The 17,210-nt window shown below is 32.0% G+C and overlaps 1 protein-coding gene across 2 annotated transcripts in view; it reads left to right on the top strand.

Moving 5' to 3' along the window:
• The window catches only part of LOC101888324 (poly(U)-binding-splicing factor half pint), a 209,251-nt gene that overhangs the window by 44,576 nt on the left and 147,465 nt on the right, over positions 1–17,210 (top strand). Inside the window, exons 3-5 of one of the 2 annotated variants that reach the window (XR_009342677.1) lie at positions 15,832–15,944; positions 16,031–16,142; positions 16,211–16,485. The exons of the other annotated variant lie outside the window; for it this stretch is intronic. The gene's annotated coding sequence lies outside the window, so the exon portion shown is untranslated. Of the gene's footprint in view, positions 1–15,831; positions 15,945–16,030; positions 16,143–16,210; positions 16,486–17,210 lie in introns of those variants that run through there. 2 annotated transcript variants of the gene reach the window in all.

Raw genomic sequence — 17,210 nt, 5'->3', positions numbered from 1 at the left:
GCAGTGAAAATGTTCAACTATATTTTTTCTCTGCGTGATATAAGGATAAAGTAGCTCTATAAGCGGATTACAATTTTTTTAAGTTATTGTATTGAAAAATATTTTCAAAATCAATCATTGGATTGAATTTGAAGATTGAACAGTTAGGATCATATTTTAGAAACAAACATAGATTTGGTATAATTTATTTAATTTAAAAATAATTAAAAATGTATAATAAAAATATTACAGAAAAACTTAATCTTATATCACAGAACTGAACGTTTTTAAATAATTGCAACTGAATATTGGTGTTTAATGTTGTCCTTGTCTTCTTTGGTGTTTATGTATTTTTTCTTGAATTGGAAGACTTGAGAGTGTATCAATGGTGTATCATTCCGAAGATATTATATTTTTTAAAATGATTCCAATGTATTGGGATAAGTAATAACATGGGACTTTAGTTGAGGACGAAATTGGTCGAAGCGGTAAATGTTCTTTGTATGTTTTGTGTAGTCCATATAGTCCAGGAGCTAAGCGGAATGAGAAATTAATCTATTATTTTCCTTTTCGTTTTTATTATTGCTTGTTCTTTGGGGTTTCATTGTTGGACCAGTTCTTATTAGTTTATACGTCATTTTATCATCTTATAGTTTTTTTTACTTTGCATGAGTTTTCCTCCATGTACATTATTACCGTCTTGTTGCGTTTGTCTGCTGTTATTATAATTATATTATTGTTATTGAAGATTTTTTGAAAAGAATCCTAGAATAGAATCTATACAGGTTGAGATGAAAAACTGCAACCTACTTCAGACTGCTGTCATTTCTAAAAATTTGTTCGTGATGGAATTCAAGCGTGATAGTGTGATTCCTTTATATTTGGCTGAAAAATAAACAAGTGGCTATCCTTAGAGCACCCCAGCATTTAAATGTGAATAAATCTTTTGTGTCTCATACCATCGCCCGTTACCGTGATACTGGTAGCGTAGCCCGACGTCAAGGAAGTGGACGGAAGAAAACAGCAACAAAAAACTAATGATTCGAAAAGTAAAGAAGCGACTTGGTCGAAACCCGCGTCGCAGTGGCCGAACATATCGCAATATTCCATTCGGCAAATATTGAAAAATGAGCTCGGGGTAAAGCCGTTGAAAATGTCAAAAAATTGCAAGAACTTACACCGCTCGTATTAATCGACCGTGGCATCAGAATAAATGCCGAATATTATCGCGAAAATATTCTGGAGGGTGTATTAAACCCTTGGACACGCAAACATTTTGCTCGCAGACTTTGGACATTCCAACAGGACTCAGCACGCGCCACCCAAGAATGGTTACAAAATGAGGTTCCTTGCTCCATTTCCAGCGCACAATGGCCACAAAAAATCCGGATACCAATCCGTTGGACTATTGTGTCTGGAGTATTTTGGAAAGCAAGGTTGGCACTAAAAAATACCAAAGCGTTGATCACCTCAAGCAAGAGCTTCGTCGGGAATGGGCCAAAATACCGCAGAGCAACATTCGGGCAGCGTGTGACGGTTTCATTGGCCGTTTGAAGGCCATAATTCGTGCCTAAGTGACCAATTTGAACAAATCTAAACTTATTCTAAAGTTTGATGATATTTCCGACATTTTTTGCTTTCACTCAATAAAATAAAAAAATGTAAAAGTTATGGCGTTGGACTTTGTTGCAGTTTTTTTTATCTCACCCTGTAAGAAGATTGTTATAAAAATGCGTACTTTCACTGTACGAAAAGAAAAGGATAGAGCTGAAATCCTGAAACTTGATATGGAAGCCATACTATGATTGTTCGAAAATTACTAAATAGTACTAACTTTGCCCCTGAGTGAGTGGATAAGGCTTGAATACTGAAATTTGATATTTAGGTCACTGTTGGTTTCTAGGGTTTACATATGGAGAGGTTGAAATACAAATTAGATGTGGGTCCATTGTGCAATGGTTTTACATATACTTCTCAACAAAAAAAATAAAGATTTTGAAAACTATTTGGTGTAAATGGCAATCATTTTCGTATTATTCTTTCCGAAAAATGAAAAACTTGAAAGTCTGAAAATTTTTGGACGATGTATGAATTATATCAAACTGAACAAGTTGTGCATTTTAACTACCAAAAAGGCCTAACACCAAATGTTGGAACGAATCTAAAATTTTAAGGTGGACACAGATATTGAAAAAATCGTGAAACTTTATTATATCGCAAAGTAGACAGAATGAGGTAATGTAACAAGATGGCCGTAACAAGATTTGCTGGCTGCTGACATTTTGCATAAATGCTGCGGTATTTTATTAGTACAGCGTTCAATTTCCTCTTAAGGCTTGAGCCGTCGTCGGCTCATTCGCGTAAAGCATCGACTTCAAAACCCCCAAAAGAAAAAAATCTACAAGTGTTTAATCGCACGATCTAGGTATCCAGAACGCGAAATAACACGACCGTGAAATGACTAATGCAGTGATTGAATTGTTTCTTGGATTGTATAAAATATGTCGCTATTCTGTTGAATCCACATGTCCTCCACATCATTTTTTTTCAATTCTATGCAAGAAAATACTTGGTATTATTTTACTATTCAGATTTCACAATTGGACACCCTTTATAAAAAAAACGTTGAACCGAAAGGTTCAACTACGACGCTGGACATAGTAAACCAATGTTGTCGAAATATAAGCGGGCTAAGTTTGTGTTAAACCCCTTACAGTCTGATAACAAATAGAAAGAGGATTATCATTTTTTTAACAATGAATCTGATCTTAGAGGCAAATGAGCTAAATTATCAGATTTCTCCAAAAATTCTTTAATGTATGTCCTGGCAGGCCAAAATTCTTTTAAAATTAATTTTAATAAACATTTTCAAGCACTACAATTATGAAGGAAGTTATAATTTCAGAAAATGAAGATTGAGACTTATAAAATCTCAAAAAATAATCTTACTCTATTTTTGAATTTATATAATAAATCATATCATCAGCCACTGTTTCCGATGCAAACTTGGACGCAAATACAATTTTAATGACAAGAACTAACGATAGGTGTCAGTTAAACGTCAGATGTAGGAAGATACCTAACCATCTTGAATGGATTGTGAATTTTTTCAGTAACCACACTATCATTACTCATAACCTCAGGATTATTCACCACTTTCCGTACATCCAAGTTAATTACCGGGACTGGACGTGTCACAACACTGGCATAGGATTGTTCACGCACGGTCTCAGTTGTATCAGATATATTAACTGAAACAGGCTGTGATAAAGTGTTTCCCACAGAAACAATGGCTTTGAACGGGCGTTGCCTGACCAGAAAATAACTCCTGGGGAGAATATCACAGACAAAAATCGAGGGAACTGATGAGGATTGGTTGCTCTTTCCGAAACCTAGGTTAACATTACTTGCCTTACCCCCTGGTTAACATTACCATCTTTCTCCACTAATAAACAAACGTTGTTTTTATAAAAACAACAATAATGGGATTAAGCCTGACTATTTTGAAACAACAAAATACTACGAACAAACATGCCAACACTGTTCTTTCTTTTAAAACCTTTAATTGTAGTTCCTTCAAAATGATTAAAGATTCCAATCGAAATATAGATCGAAAATCAAAACACAGGATTCATTATTTAAAAAACCTGTAGCCTAACAATTGTAAAATCATAACCATTGACGATTGTATTCAATCCTAATAAAAATATTTGATTAAAGTTCGGTTTTGTTGTTTGAATGGACCAAATACATTACAGAAAAATAGCTAATGTAAAGCTAAGGATATTCTATATGTATATATATATATATATATTTTTTTTTTTTTTTTGTAAATATATATGTATATATATATATATATATATATATATATATATATATATATATATATATATATATATATATATATATATATATATATATATATATATATATATATATATATATATATATATATATATATATATATATATATATATATATATATATATATATATATCTAGGGTTGGGGGGAGGGTTGGAGAGTCAAGATTCCGTCGTATACTAACTGTGGAACAGATATCTCCTTGATTTGGGCAAAAATTAAGATTTTAGATAAATCAAAAAAATGGGCGCAAAATTGGGCGTGGTCACTTTCTTTGCACAAAAACATAAATCGGGGTAGAACGAACGAAATACAACGATGATCGTAGTGTACCCCAGTCGGAGCGCTAAAAAATCGTAGTAGTAGTGTACCACATGCACAACATTAAAATAATTGAAATCATAAAACTGATTTTGAACAGTTAGCCATACTTTGTAAAATATTTAGTTTTTTAAACATACATTCATTAATTTTTCGGTACCACAAAATAACAGGTAAATTATTTGCATAATACCCCATTACAATGCAACCACTAAAATACCCTTTTTCGCAGAAAATTAAAAATTTCGATTTTCAATGGTTAAATATAAATTATTATCACTTCAGATTTGGTCCTTTTATTTCTTTCGCAACCAATCTAAACACACGTTACAAATAAAATAAATTCAGCTTTTATTTTCATAAAATTAAATTGTATTAGTAATTTTTGCATTATCAAAAACATCAAACATCTAAATTTTCTCACAAATCGTAAACAACACATATGTGTTACACTACAGGTATATTATTTTTTTAATGTTCCGCCATGCGATACACTACGATTTTGTAGTGCTCCGACTGCGGAACACTACGATTTCGTAGTGATCCGAGTGCGGTACACTACGTTTTTTAGTGCTCCGACTGCGGTACAGTACGATTCTCGTTGTGCCCCGGTACAGTATCACTAATTTTTTTAAGGGTTGTGCTCCGGTACGGTGCATTATCTTAGTGTACCACTCCACCTAGGAACGGTACAGTACCATACTGTTTATTTTCGAAAGCTGGTATTTACATAGTCACAAGTGTGTGGCTGTGAAAATAAAGAACATGTGATTGAATGGATAGAGTTTTTTCATTAATTAAATACACATATGAGTTAAAGTCACTAAATATGTTATGGCTTTGTCTGGATCTATACATTTACTAAATTGAGAAAAAATGACTGATTTTCTATTTATTGTCTTCTTTTTTGTTTCTCTTTTATTCGTTGTTTCTATTCAGCATACTTATGGGTTAAATTTGGTCGTATTTTCTAGATTTTTTTTTTAAATTTTGGATTATATTACGCAACTAAATCTGGAACTATAATTAGCAATTTCAATAGGGCTCTTCCTTGGGCCTAATAAATTATCACAGTCGAGCAATAAATGCGACTTGTATATTGTTCAAAAAAATACCTGACAGATAAATTGATTCAGAATGTGACTCTCTGAAGATCACCTTTTCATCTTTTTGTCTGTTACAAAAAAATTCACAAATGTATAACAGTGTGGTGTCGGGTCGCAAGTCCTTCAATTGCAGTAAATTCGCACGCTTTCTTTAAGTGCGGTAAATGTACACATTTTTGCAGACCACGCCCAAATCTAAACCGGTTTCAATATTATTAGGCAAGTTTAATTCTAAACTTTCCAAATTTCATTGAAATTTGACACACATAGCGCATTTGGTGCATCAAATCGTCCGAAATTACATATGGGAGCTATATACAAATCCGGACCGTTGTCAAAACGATTTGGCAAATTTCTTTTGTACCGTTACACATATCAAATTTGAAGACTATGTGTAACCGATCAATAGATATGTGCATACAAAATCTAATTGTTTGTGATGTGTTTTTCCAAGTGAAATTGAGAGCTGCAAATGCGACATATTTTTGTATTCATGGCATTTAGGGAAAACGTTCGCGTTATACTTTGTTTGACCATACGCACAACAGTGCCAAACATCCAACCAAATGTTCGATGTCTCGTCATGTCGGTCAGACTCAAACTCATCGTCATAACATGCAATGAACAAAATATGTCGATCAGAGGGCTGCAATGAGTATGATTGGGTAGGCTTGATCACACTTAGTGGAAATAAAATCTAACTCAATCAGCTGATCAGATATAATATCTAATTGACCAAAGCTATGTGTTCGCAATCGAACAGCTCATATGAATGATTTGTTTACGAACTAAAATTGAATTATTCATAAAGGGCAATCATCTATCAGTTTGATTCTTCTTTGTAAAGTGGGTGATTTGATTAAAACACAAATGATCAAACTTGAACGAAATCATGATTTTTAATTTTACTAAGCATTTAATAACTAAAAGGCCCATTAAATAAATTGATACAAATTGTAAACAGAAAGAAACAAATCACAGTTGTGATTGCTCACTTTAATTCAGGTGTTCGATTAACTCATTAAATCAAACGCTTCAAACCTCATGTTTGATTACAAGTGAAGTGCTTCAAATAGAGTGTGCGATTCAATACGATTCAGACATGATATTTTCATTCAGATCACACCATACGACTGCATCAACAAAAAATCATGTAAGAGATCCAGTGTGATTTATTCGTTCGTACTAAAGGGCTGCAAATGTGACAATTTTCTCTATTTATGCCATGGAGAGAAAACGCTCGTCATGTTGTGTCCTGTTTGATCAAACGCATAACAGTACGTGACATCCAACCAAATGCTCGATGTCTCGTCATGTCGGTCACACTCAAACCCATCGTCATAACGTGTAATGACCAATAAAAGGAAATGTTGAATAGTGTGTCATACAAAAATGTTCTATCAAAAAAACAACAACAATTATGAAACAATTGCCAACGAAAAAGACACACACGTGATGAAGGCAAAGCGCAATCGCTACCTGCTTTTCCGATATGTGAAAAAATAAATTTTTTGTAATAAAAATTTTTTTGGCGAAAACTAAAATATTAAAAGCACTTCTAATTGGTTCACACAAAATTTTCACATTTCGTGGTTATTGACGAAACAATCTAAAATGTTAATCCTTATTACAAAACAATAATCCCCTGAAAATTTTTCTTATTTTTATTATAATTTCATAAATGTTTGCCTCCGGTATTGAGGTGTAAATGAGAATGAGTGCTACTGTAAATCACGTAACAACACTGTATACTTCAATTGTTCAATTCTGTGCATATTCTGTTATTGAATGAGAGTCAAATCTCTGCCCACAAACTTTAATTTTAAAAGAACACTTTATGTAGATAGAAAATAGGCAAACAATACCTCTTTTTTATGACCAAAATTTTATGATAATCACCAATAAATTGGGATTGTTCAGTAAATATTTCATTTTTTCTATTCATTTGTTGATGTCTATGCACATTTTGTTATTGAACTCAATTTTATATTTACGCGGTGTTTGTTACTTCAAAATTACAGCGCACACAAAAACACATCCTCACCGTCGAAAGTAACACACACACTCTTTCAATTTAAGCGCACGTACACAAATGACACACAATTTGACGATGACACGGTTCGATGTCATCGTTGACACCTTGCATTTATGGAGAACACCATGCAAATATTCGAGTCAGCCATGCCACGATCGAACCTTAGACAATGGCACACATGAATTAAAATGGGGGATGTTGTTGGTTGTCATTGCCTATCAAATACATAGCGCATGATTGAGTAGACAAAGTCAGTGTGTCGAAAAAAGCATAATTCATACAATTCGTCTTGTGCAGGCCTTTAATTCGTACTCATTGCAGCCCGCTGATGTAGATTTGAATAATGTGTCACACAATTGTTCTGTTCTGTTTTCCAATAATAGAGATTTTATCTAATGTAAACATGATTTAAACCAGACTTCTTTGTTTATCATTTTATTTTGTGAGCGCAGCTCAATTTATTATATTATGCATATCGATAAAAAGGAAAGGGTCAAACTTTCATTTTAAAATCATTTTCTACATATCTCTATAGCTTTATTATTTTTTTAATTTAAGTTGGAAAAGTGAAAAAATCTAATTAGTGCACAAGTCGGTGGTAGTTGTGACAAATCCTAATACGACCAACATATCTATATATAGATTAAAACGTGGTTCTTCTATTTTCTTATGGATAAATTTTTTCCAATAAGAAACCAAAATGCTTAATTACATCCCATTTGTTTGGAATTAGGAATTGAGATTAGTGAAGTTCCGGATATCACAAAGGATACCACTATATGAGTATCATAACAAACAGTGCATTTATATCTTCTAAGAACTGAAACGAAATACTAATTTGATTGGAAACTTTTTTCCAATCATCAAAATACTTGATGATGTTCGTTGTTGTTGGATTCCCTGAAATTGTTGCGAAAGGAATTACTGATTACGTCGATGAACCAAATTACGAGTATTGCCAGAAAAGATTAAAAAACTGAATATTAGAGCTACCTCGTTCGCTAATAGACGAGTGCCAGGTGGTGGTCTTATATGAGGCTATACCTAATCAGGTATAGGAAATATGTATACGTATATGTTACTTTCGAAGATCTATCTTAAATATTGGGATCTATTTCAAAATTGGACGACACTTTCTTTATTTTTTTACAAGATAAGGACTGTGACTGTGCTTCTCCAATGTTTTAAACACCCATAGTGTCATTAAAGAGTTATGGTGTTTCATTTTAAGCAGCATTATAAAAAACTAAAAGAGAATGGGTACTTACTGTAAAAGTATTAAAAAGTCTGTAACAAAAGTAAAAAATAAGAAGTGAAAGACATATTACTTAAGCAATTGATACATTCAAAAAAGCAAATAGGTAGTTAGCACGGTACTATCACGCAGAGAAGGATTATGGTTGCAGCAACTATATTCGAAGAGCATAATGTTATGGTAGGGATATGGCTGCAGCAAACATAGTACTTGGTTGAAGCAACGTACATAACATTTTTGGCATAAAATTTAAAATTTTAACAATACAATGGTCACCGTAAAAATAATTATTGTTCTCTTTCAAAAACACTATGGTCCCCAACTAACCATGTAATGGTTGTTCCTAACCATTTATTGTTCTTCAACTAATCATACCATGGTCATGGGAAACCATACTGTGGTTCCAATATAAACATAATATTTTTCAAAATAATCATAGTATGGTCCTAGTTAATAATATTATGGTAGATAAACAATCATGCTATGGCTAAAAAATAACCATGTTATAGTTCAATGTAACCATACTGTCTAACCATGTTATAATACAGGTAAACCTAATATGGTTACATGCATTAAAGTACCTGTGAATAAAATGCATTATTTATTTAAAATATATTTTATTTTATTATATAATATACATACATTGTACGTCAAATCAATTCAAAAATAACTTATTTTCTTTAGATACAGAAACATACATACATACTGTCTGTTTGGGGTTTTATTTAGAATAAATTCCATTAAAGCCTTTTAATGCGGTCCTTATTTTCCAATGTTTTAACATTTAAGAATTGGTTAATATCAGGGATGGCGCTAATTTCCTAAGGAAATATGCAGGATATTGCTTGATGAGCAGCTGCGAAATGTTCTGCTGATGGCGAATCTATAGATTCACTTTCAAATGCAGAGTCCGCATTGGATACACAAACGTCAATACCTGAGAAAATTAGAATTAAGAAAATATAAAATTCTACAATTAAAAATAAATTTGATTCTTTTAACTAATACTTACTTGGCAGCTTAATGTCTAGAACAAAATCAGTAGATCCAATAAACTGTTTAACAAAATCCGAAAAATGGCTTGGTTTTATCTTGAAACCTTTAGAGAGTACGTCTACATTAACATCTCTTAAACTGTAGCTTTTACGAACTGCAATAAAAACAAACAAACATAATTACATAAATAAACATAAAAATTGCTTGCACATTTGTGTTTGTTTTATCAAATTTCTTATATTTACCTTCATCTAGGAACAATTGGTAAATGTTATCTCCGTCAAATGTAACACAAATAATTTCTTTTTTGTCACCAAAAATTGTTTTTATAAATTTTAAACCTTTCATTTATTGATTTTGTTAAACGCACAACTTTCTCGCACAAACAGAACAGAACAACTGACGTAAATTCTGTTCTTTTTTTGCAAGCAAAAAAAAAAAATAACGGGACTCTCATCAAGAAATGCGTATGTATGCATGAATGTTTGAAAATGCAGAATTATTTGTTGACAACAAACATAACATGGTTGCCATAAAAATATCGTTATTAATTTCAAAAATGATTTTATTGCATTCCAACGCATACACAAAATATAAATACGAATAGCTATACGTTTACATTGTCGGGATATTTAATAGAAAATCAGACATTTTGCAAGAAATGCAAAAAATTCTCTGAATTTCTATAATTTAGATTTTCTTAAACTAATATATGTATATATTACATTAAAGTGTAGGATGACACATGTAAAAATTAAACTAAAAACTATGAAAAACACTTTTATTTCACAATACCCGTTTATTTATAAACTGGTACGAACGACTTCGAACGTTGCCGAATATAAACTGAAGAAAGCATAGTGGGAGCTTTACAGCAACATACGAAATGACAATGTTATTATTCCATATAATCATGTCATGTTTAATGTTAGTAAGATTCTGATAATTACATTATGGATAAAAAAAATCGACCATAGTATTATTGCTTACAACTATGTAAATGGTATGTTACCATAAAATACTTTATTAATGCAAACAATCATTGTATCAGAAACTATTAAATAGTTCCTCTGATAATTGTATGATTGTTCAAAGCAACCATACTGCAGATTTTTTAATGAAAAACATTTTTCCTACAAAATATTGATCAGGTTTTTATTGTGGAAATAATAATGTGGTTGAAACCAATAAAAACATGTTTGAGGGAACAATTGTATGATTGTAGCAAATATTTAGTGATTGCAGTGAAAATGTTCAACTATATTTTTTCTCTGCGTGATATAAGGATAAAGTAGCTCTATAAGCGGATTACAATTTTTTTAAGTTATTGTATTGAAAAATATTTTCAAAATCAATCATTGGATTGAATTTGAAGATTGAACAGTTAGGATCATATTTTAGAAACAAACATAGATTTGGTATAATTTATTTAATTTAAAAATAATTAAAAATGTATAATAAAAATATTACAGAAAAACTTAATCTTATATCACAGAACTGAACGTTTTTAAATAATTGCAACTGAATATTGGTGTTTAATGTTGTCCTTGTCTTCTTTGGTGTTTATGTATTTTTTCTTGAATTGGAAGACTTGAGAGTGTATCAATGGTGTATCATTCCGAAGATATTATATTTTTTAAAATGTTTCCAATGTATTGGGATAAGTAATAACATGGGACTTTAGTTGAGGACGAAATTGGTCGAAGCGGTAAATGTTCTTTGTATGTTTTGTGTAGTCCATATAGTCCAGGAGCTAAGCGGAATGAGAAATTAATCTATTATTTTCCTTTTCGTTTTTATTATTGCTTGTTCTTTGGGGTTTCATTGTTGGACCAGTTCTTATTAGTTTATACGTCATTTTATCATCTTATAGTTTTTTTACTTTGCATGAGTTTTCCTCCATGTACATTATTACCGTCTTGTTGCGTTTGTCTGCTGTTATTATAATTATATTATTGTTATTGAAGATTTTTTGAAAAGAATCCTAGAATAGAATCTATACAGGTTGAGATGAAAAACTGCAACCTACTTCAGACTGCTGTCATTTCTAAAAATTTGTTCGTGATGGAATTCAAGCGTGATAGTGTGATTCCTTTATATTTGGCTGAAAAATAAACAAGTGGCTATCCTTAGAGCACCCCAGCATTTAAATGTGAATAAATCTTTTGTGTCTCATACCATCGCCCGTTACCGTGATACTGGTAGCGTAGCCCGACGTCAAGGAAGTGGACGGAAGAAAACAGCAACAAAAAACTAATGATTCGAAAAGTAAAGAAGCGACTTGGTCGAAACCCGCGTCGCAGTGGCCGAACATATCGCAATATTCCATTCGGCAAATATTGAAAAATGAGCTCGGGGTAAAGCCGTTGAAAATGTCAAAAAATTGCAAGAACTTACACCGCTCGTATTAATCGACCGTGGCATCAGAATAAATGCCGAATATTATCGCGAAAATATTCTGGAGGGTGTATTAAACCCTTGGACATTCCAACAGGACTCAGCACGCGCCACCCAAGAATGGTTACAAAATGAGGTTCCTTGCTCCATTTCCAGCGCACAATGGCCACAAAAAATCCGGATACCAATCCGTTGGACTATTGTGTCTGGAGTATTTTGGAAAGCAAGGTTGGCACTAAAAAATACCAAAGCGTTGATCACCTCAAGCAAGAGCTTCGTCGGGAATGGGCCAAAATACCGCAGAGCAACATTCGGGCAGCGTTTGAAGGCCATAATTCGTGCCTAAGTGACCAATTTGAACAAATCTAAACTTATTCTAAAGTTTGATGATATTTCCGACATTTTTTGCTTTCACTCAATAAAATAAAAAAATGTAAAAGTTATGGCGTTGGACTTTGTTGCAGTTTTTTTTATCTCACCCTGTAAGAAGATTGTTATAAAAATGCGTACTTTCACTGTACGAAAAGAAAAGGATAGAGCTGAAATCCTGAAACTTGATATGGAAGCCATACTATGATTGTTCGAAAATTACTAAATAGTACTAACTTTGCCCCTGAGTGAGTGGATAAGGCTTGAATACTGAAATTTGATATTTAGGTCACTGTTGGTTTCTAGGGTTTACATATGGAGAGGTTGAAATACAAATTAGATGTGGGTCCATTGTGCAATGGTTTTACATATCCTTCTCAACAAAAAAAAATAAAGATTTTGAAAACTATTTGGTGTAAATGGCAATCATTTTCGTATTATTCTTTCCGAAAAATGAAAAACTTGAAAGTCTGAAAATTTTTGGACGATGTATGAATTATATCAAACTGAACAAGTTGTGCATTTTAACTACCAAAAAGGCCTAACACCAAATGTTGGAACGAATCTAAAATTTTAAGGTGGACACAGATATTGAAAAAATCGTGAAACTTTATTATATCGCAAAGTAGACAGAATGAGGTAATGTAACAAGATGGCCGTAACAAGATTTGCTGGCTGCTGACATTTTGCATAAATGCTGCGGTATTTTATTAGTACAGCGTTCAATTTCCTCTTAAGGCTTGAGCCGTCGTCGGCTCATTCGCGTAAAGCATCGACTTCAAAACCCCCAAAAGAAAAAAATCTACAAGTGTTTAATCGCACGATCTAGGTATCCAGAACGCGAAATAACACGACCGTGAAATGACTGATGCAGTGATTGAATTGTTTCTTGGATTGTATAAAATATGTCGCTATTCTGTTGAATCCACATGTCCTCCACATCATTTTTTTTCAATTCTATGCAAGAAAATACTTGGTATTATTTTACTATTCAGATTTCACAATTGGACACCCTTTATAAAAAAACGTTGAACCGAAAGGTTCAACTACGACGCTGGACATAGTAAACCAATGTTGTCGAAATATAAGCGGGCTAAGTTTGTGTTAAACCCCTTACAATCTGATAACAAATAGAAAGAGGATTATCATTTTTTTTAACAATGAATCTGATCTTAGAGGCAAATGAGCTAAATTATCAGATTTCTCCAAAAATTCTTTAATGTATGTCCTGGCAGGCCAAAATTCTTTTAAAATTAATTTTAATAAACATTTTCAAGCACTACAATTATGAAGGAAGTTATAATTTCAGAAAATGAAGATTGAGACTTATAAAATCTCAAAAAATAATCTTACTCTATTTTTGAATTTATATAATAAATCATATCATCAGCCACTGTTTCCGATGCAAACTTGGACGCAAATACAATTTTAATGACAAGAACTAACGATAGGTGTCAGTTAAACGTCAGATGTAGGAAGATACCTAACCATCTTGAATGGATTGTGAATTTTTTCAGTAACCACACTATCATTACTCATAACCTCAGGATTATTCACCACTTTCCGTACATCCAAGTTAATTACCGGGACTGGACGTGTCACAACACTGGCATAGGATTGTTCACGCACGGTCTCAGTTGTATCAGATATATTAACTGAAACAGGCTGTGATAAAGTGTTTCCCACAGAAACAATGGCTTTGAACGGGCGTTGCCTGACCAGAAAATAACTCCTGGGGAGAATATCACAGACAAAAATCGAGGGAACTGATGAGGATTGGTTGCTCTTTCCGAAACCTAGGTTAACATTACTTGCCTTACCCCCTGGTTAACATTACCATCTTTCTCCACTAATAAACAAACGTTGTTTTTATAAAAACAACAATAATGGGATTAAGCCTGACTATTTTGAAACAACAAAATACTACGAACAAACATGCCAACACTGTTCTTTCTTTTAAAACCTTTAATTGTAGTTCCTTCAAAATGATTAAAGATTCCAATCGAAATATAGATCGAAAATCAAAACACAGGATTCATTATTTAAAAAACCTGTAGCCTAACAATTGTAAAATCATAACCATTGACGATTGTATTCAATCCTAATAAAAATATTTGATTAAAGTTCGGTTTTGTTGTTTGAATGGACCAAATACATTACAGAAAAATAGCTAATGTAAAGCTAAGGATATTCTATATGTATATATATATATATATATATTTTTTTTTTTTTTGTAAATATATATGTATATATATATATATATATATATATATATATATATATATATATATATATATATATATATATATATATATATATATATATATATATATATATATATATATATATATATATATATATATATATATATATATATCTAGGGTTGGGGGGAGGGTTGGAGAGTCAAGATTCCGTCGTATACTAACTGTGGAACAGATATCTCCTTGATTTGGGCAAAAATTAAGATTTTAGATAAATCAAAAAAATGGGCGCAAAATTGGGCGTGGTCACTTTCTTTGCACAAAAACATAAATCGGGGTAGAACGAACGAAATACAACGATGATCGTAGTGTACCCCAGTCGGAGCGCTAAAAAATCGTAGTAGTAGTGTACCACATGCACAACATTAAAATAATTGAAATCATAAAACTGATTTTGAACAGTTAGCCATACTTTGTAAAATATTTAGTTTTTTAAACATACATTCATTAATTTTTCGGTACCACAAAATAACAGGTAAATTATTTGCATAATACCCCATTACAATGCAACCACTAAAATACCCTTTTTCGCAGAAAATTAAAAATTTCGATTTTCAATGGTTAAATATAAATTATTATCACTTCAGATTTGGTCCTTTTATTTCTTTCGCAACCAATCTAAACACACGTTACAAATAAAATAAATTCAGCTTTTATTTTCATAAAATTAAATTGTATTAGTAATTTTTGCATTATCAAAAACATCAAACATCTAAATTTTCTCACAAATCGTAAACAACACATATGTGTTACACTACAGGTATATTATTTTTTTAATGTTCCGCCATGCGATACACTACGATTTTGTAGTGCTCCGACTGCGGAACACTACGATTTCGTAGTGATCCGAGTGCGGTACACTACGTTTTTTAGTGCTTCGACTGCGGTACAGTACGATTCTCGTTGTGCCCCGGTACAGTATCACTAATTTTTTTAAGGGTTGTGCTCCGGTACGGTGCATTATCTTAGTGTACCACTCCACCTAGGAACGGTACAGTACCATACTGTTTATTTTCGAAAGCTGGTATTTACATAGTCACAAGTGTGTGGCTGTGAAAATAAAGAACATGTGATTGAATGGATAGAGTTTTTTCATTAATTAAATACACATATGAGTTAAAGTCACTAAATATGTTATGGCTTTGTCTGGATCTATACATTTACTAAATTGAGAAAAAATGACTGATTTTCTATTTATTGTCTTCTTTTTTGTTTCTCTTTTATTCGTTGTTTCTATATTATTACCATAGAATAATGTCCTATCTACACGGAAACCGCGACGATAAGAGTAAAATGGTCAATTGTCGATGCAGACATATGTAAAAAATTGCTAACATCGTGCTCACTGGAGGATTGTTAAAGGGTGTGTTGTAAAACTTGATGCGTCTTTTTCTTTTATATAAAGGCATATTTAATTGATTTCATGTTCTTTCTTTTTTGCTTTTTTAGGATTTTTATTTCTATATTATTTCTTTTATTGTATATAGAGCCTGTTTTCTAACATACCTTATGACCAAGAATTTTTCTTCACGTAAATGATGGTTGCTGACTATATCTGCGGGTAATAATCCAGTGATTCAATTTATTAAAATCACTATTATTTCTTTTTGTCTATTATTATCTTTTCAGCGTACTTCTATTGTTCGAACTTTATGCTGGCTAAAGAGATTTCCGCATTGAAATTTTTTGGTTACATTAAGAGTTTATTGACCGGAATCATTGATTGAACTAGACTACAGTACAAAAATGTCAAATGGAATTTCTACCAATTAGTTAAGATAGGGGTTTGGTGTGAATTAATGCTGTTGGGTTATTTATAGATAATATGGATTAGAGTTTTATTGTATTGTTTACCAAATAACTACCAAGCTAATTTGTTTAAATAAAAAATTCTCTATATTCGATTTATGAATGTATCTTTATTCCATTGAATGATTGTGTATTGCAACCGAACCCATGTTACGTTGCCAGCGAAATGATTCAATTACTAACTTGTAATTAGACCGTTATTTTTTGAATTTGCTTTCAATCGTGAAAAAAGCTTCACAAATGAACACATACATGCACTTACATGCACTTGATACAAGTCAAAATTTGGTAGTTCATTTTGAAAACATTTTGAGAACCAAAAAAATAATTCATAAATGTAGTTTTGCTACATATATTGTCGGTTTATCAAAAAAAAAAAAAAAATCATCAATTTTGTAAAAACTGTAAGTACTCAATAACAGTCGCACAATCGAAACTGTTCAATATTGCGATTTCATTCCTTTATTGGTTTAAAAAAAATTATGTTAGATGGTAACATATTAATTTTTTAAACATTTTGAAACGTAGGCGAAACTTATGCAATATTTCTTTAAGAACTATTTCCGTCCTTTCGTATAAAAAATGGCCGGATCAGCGTAAAAAACTATTTCCCATTATGGTTTAAATAAATATACTAGATATATACGTTAATTTCAATTCAACATTTAGAAACGTTTTATTTTTCTGGTTCCATCTGATATTAGATATGTTAGAAGCTCCTCCCGATTTAAGTCACCTTTAAGGGGTTGTTTCTGTGTAATGCCAATAATTGGTATTGCAGCACATAGTGAATACGCACATATTTTACAACGTTTTCATT

The sequence above is a fragment of the Musca domestica genome, unplaced genomic scaffold (assembly GCF_030504385.1).
Source record: "Musca domestica strain aabys unplaced genomic scaffold, Musca_domestica.polishedcontigs.V.1.1 31, whole genome shotgun sequence".
Taxonomy (NCBI): Eukaryota; Metazoa; Arthropoda; class Insecta; order Diptera; family Muscidae; genus Musca; species Musca domestica.
This window is presented reverse-complemented; position numbering and strand designations above follow the sequence as displayed.